Raw genomic sequence first — 3,815 nt, forward strand, 5'->3', positions numbered from 1 at the left:
TAGTATAGCTGGAGATTTTCTTCTTATAAGGGTTTTTATTTCTATTGGTTAAGCCTTAGTTTTGTTTTTCAGTTGAGTTCGGTATTGACTGTTGACCAATTTAGTTTTCATCCTTTGGTAAATGTGTTTATACAAGGTTTTGAGGGCACTGTTTTTCTTCTACTATAGATGCAGAATGAGGTTTCTAACATTGATTTGTGAATGGGATATGAACCTAATACTGGTAGTTTGTTTCCCTGCAAATTCAATTTGGAAAACACTGTAAGGTTTTATTTTCTGTATTTTGTTCTTTATATGTACCAATTTATATCTGATTAATCTGGTTTCTTGATAAGTTGATAATAGTTGTTTTATCATTTATCTTGCAGGATTGTTATGGTTATAATGATTTATCCTCTCAAGACTATAAGGTAATCTATTTTGTAAACGGAACATTGTTTATCTGGCAGGGTCTTAGGGTCTTTTGGAATTCTTGTTTGATGAGCAAAGTTTCTCATTTTCTTTCCACTCAAGTCTCCAACATGGAATTCATGAGTTTGTTTCCGAGACCCTGCATTTTTTTTGCCTGCGACCAGCCCTAGCTTATTTACTTTTTCTTTGTTTGTGTTTTTTATCTTGAACCAACTCTACAGTAATGTCGTTTGTGCTTTTTAAGGCTGAATCCAATGGTGCATCACTCTCTATCTCTATCCCTCAAAAGAACGGTGTTATAATGGATAGAGAGTAGGTTTGGGTGAACTAATGGTTTGAACAATCCTAAGCCACTTGAACTAGTGCGGTTTGAAACCCACTTTTTTTTCACGCCACCGACCCGGTACAAGAATGAATGAAAAAAAAACCATCCTCCACGCCACTTCAAATGGCTCAGATGAAATTGTATTTTATATTCCACGCCACTTCAAGTGGCACCATTTGGGTTTTACAAACCACACCATTTCAACTTCGCGTAGAATGCACTCTCTATTCCTCAATAATACTCTCTATATATGGAGAGTTATATAAAGTAGGGAAAAAAACCACCGCCACTCCCTCTGCTTTTGAGGGAATGGGGAGCCATTGCACCCAGCCTAAGCAATCAGTGGACTAAAGAAAGTCTTTTGGGGTCCAATGCAGGGATTGCGGAGATGCATACTTATGGGGGCAGGCACCACTGCACCATCAACTACCCGGTATGTACATTTCAAGAATCTTTCCTTCCATTTTAGTATCTTTCACTCGCTCATCAAGGGATCTGAGGCGGTGTCAAGTGAACTCCAAGGTGTAGGAAAAATTTCTTACACCAGCTGTTTGCAGTGAGTCTGATCAAGTTTGTCACTCTTATCTCAAGGTTTGGAGGTGACATCACACATTGCTGTATCTTGCGCTCAACAACCATTTTTGCTGTCCGTCGCAAACCTTCAGCAAAGCGTATCAAGCTCTCCTTATAGTTATCACATCCCTCCTTAGGTGAAGTGTGAAAACTGCAGAAAAGGTTGTGAAATTTTTGAGCTTCTTTTGTGTTGCTATTATCTCGGGATTTGGGGGTGGAATCATACATTGCTGAATCTTCCGGTCAACAACCATTTTTGCTGTTGGAACAGTTCTACATCTTCTACCCATATATTGCATCTAGCTGCAATTAACTGCATATTTTTGTCTATAGACATTGTAACACGAGAACAATAATTAATGAAATATTATATTCAATTTCTCTTCTCTTATGTTTTTGCAATGTATCCTTCTTCTATATGCTGTATGCTGGTATGCTTCCGATGAGGTCTGACCTCAATTTCCGCTTGCAGTTATAATTAAGGTGAATATAACACAATGCATTCCGTGCGGCAAGCGAAAACATATCCCCTAATTATGACATAATCATCGAGATATTTAATTAATAGACTCCCAGCTGAGCGTGCACTTTCTCTGATTAGTCCTAGTCCATATTTTGTTGAGATGCACGCAAGCACCTCAAATTATTGCTTTCCAATATTACAGTTCCTTTAATTTTATGAATCCACATGCAAAGTCCATGTGAATTTTTATTATGAAAAGGCTAAGCATGTCAATAAAATTTTATTGTGGCAACTACTACCTGTGGTCTGTGGAAACTGCTACACCGCATGTGGGTAACAACAATGAAATCTCATCTTCAATTATCTTCTCTGGTGTGTTTGAATATCCTTCCAAGTTCAGACTTATAGGTGCACTTCTATTTAGATGTTGGCAGGCTTCAAGACTAGGCCTGCCTTGTTTCTCTGTGTATCAGGTATTCCCTGCTGTGAAAAGAATTTAAATGGCATCTCAAACGAATAATCAATGCTGTTTTTACATATCTATTAGGAAAGTCCACGCTACAACCCTTACCAAATGGAATTGGATGTATGACATGATCTACTAGTGATTTTTAGTGTATACTACGGTTTTTCTGGACTTCCTATTACTGGGAGTGCTCAAGTTCTAAAAGAGCTGAGCATGTATCTCTCTAGCGCAAACTGAGGCAGAAAAGTTCTTCAAAGATGATAACATCTGTGACAAATTCAATACACGTATCTTTACCCCAAACAAAATCCAATACACAGAAAATGTAATACTTTATAATGGTAAATCCTGATACATAAATTTATACAGAAAAGAAGTTATGGCTCTCGCCAAAAATGGTAATACTGTATAACGTACATATATAGACAGAAAATGTCACAAAGTTAACCTTTACAAGCTAGCTACCTTCTACATATGTTCACGGATGTAAGAAGACCCAAGAGAGTTCAATCACCAATAACGGCAATTAAGTATGCTAAGAAAGCCCTCTGCTCCTTTCCGAGATGGTGTAGACATAGGCGTGAAACAACTGCTCCCGAAATCGTTCTAAATCCAACTTGACATTCTGCCCATCCAGATAGATTTTCTTGGTAAATTGCCACCCGTTTGCATTTATACTGTCTGGATCATTAAGTATAGGGTCATCACTATTATACTTGTTGTATAAAGAACTCTCCTTCGGAAGGATTTTGTATCCAATGTACTTGAGCCCAAACTTCCTCGACGGCTCACCGTAGTAAGTTTCTGCAGCCCAGTCTGTGCCAAGGGGTATAATTTGGATTAAAACAGAACTGGGTCTCATGAAGAGGAAATGCGTCATGGCTGCACCATGGACTCCAACCATGGCATCAGTAGAATTGAGAACCCGATATATCTTGGCCAGCTCAGTTGTTCTATCTGGCTTCAACACCATCACTGTGAATCAATTTTTTCTCTGCTAAATGCACTAACAAATGTTGATCAATTATTGCTCTTGATCCACCTCGGGATAAGATGACCAGTTTCGGCTTCTTATTCTCTTTGTATTTTGCTAGTTCAGTTTCTTCATCTTCTTCCAGTGCAGATAATGTTGGTGATGAAGACAATAGCACCTTTTCTTTCTCCTTTCGAATCCATCCTTGTATTCTATGCCAATATGCTTTGTCTAGAACGTTGTGGAAATCACTAATACTCTTGTTTCCTTGCACTAACGAAGAATCAATGGCAAGCTCGTCAATCGTCATGGATTTTGAGACCAACAATTACCTCAGGGAAGCAATGTGTTCTTTTGTCATTACTGAAGTCGATCACATGGTAATTGGATAGGCGGGATAAGACATCACCGTACCTACTCATCCACCATTGATGGTACTCGAATACTACAAACACCACATTCTTCTTCATATGTTCGGAAGTGATGTACAGTGGTATAAGCCCATCATTAAAGTCATGGTAAACATTGCCAGTATAGCCTCCGGTTGAAAACACAATAGCTGGAACAGAGTGTTTAACTTCACACAGATGGCAAACCTTAGAAC

At 38.5% G+C, this 3,815-nt stretch overlaps 1 pseudogene; it reads right to left on the bottom strand.

Annotated features, from left to right (window-relative positions):
- Nucleotides 1-2,773: 2,773 nt before the first annotated feature.
- Nucleotides 2,774-3,521, bottom strand: LOC147513560 (xylan glycosyltransferase MUCI21 pseudogene; annotated as a pseudogene).
- Nucleotides 3,522-3,815: the final 294 nt, after the last annotated feature.

This window comes from Coptis chinensis, chromosome 3 (assembly GCF_015680905.1).
Source record: "Coptis chinensis isolate HL-2020 chromosome 3, ASM1568090v1, whole genome shotgun sequence".
Lineage (NCBI taxonomy): Eukaryota > Viridiplantae > Streptophyta > Magnoliopsida > Ranunculales > Ranunculaceae > Coptis > Coptis chinensis.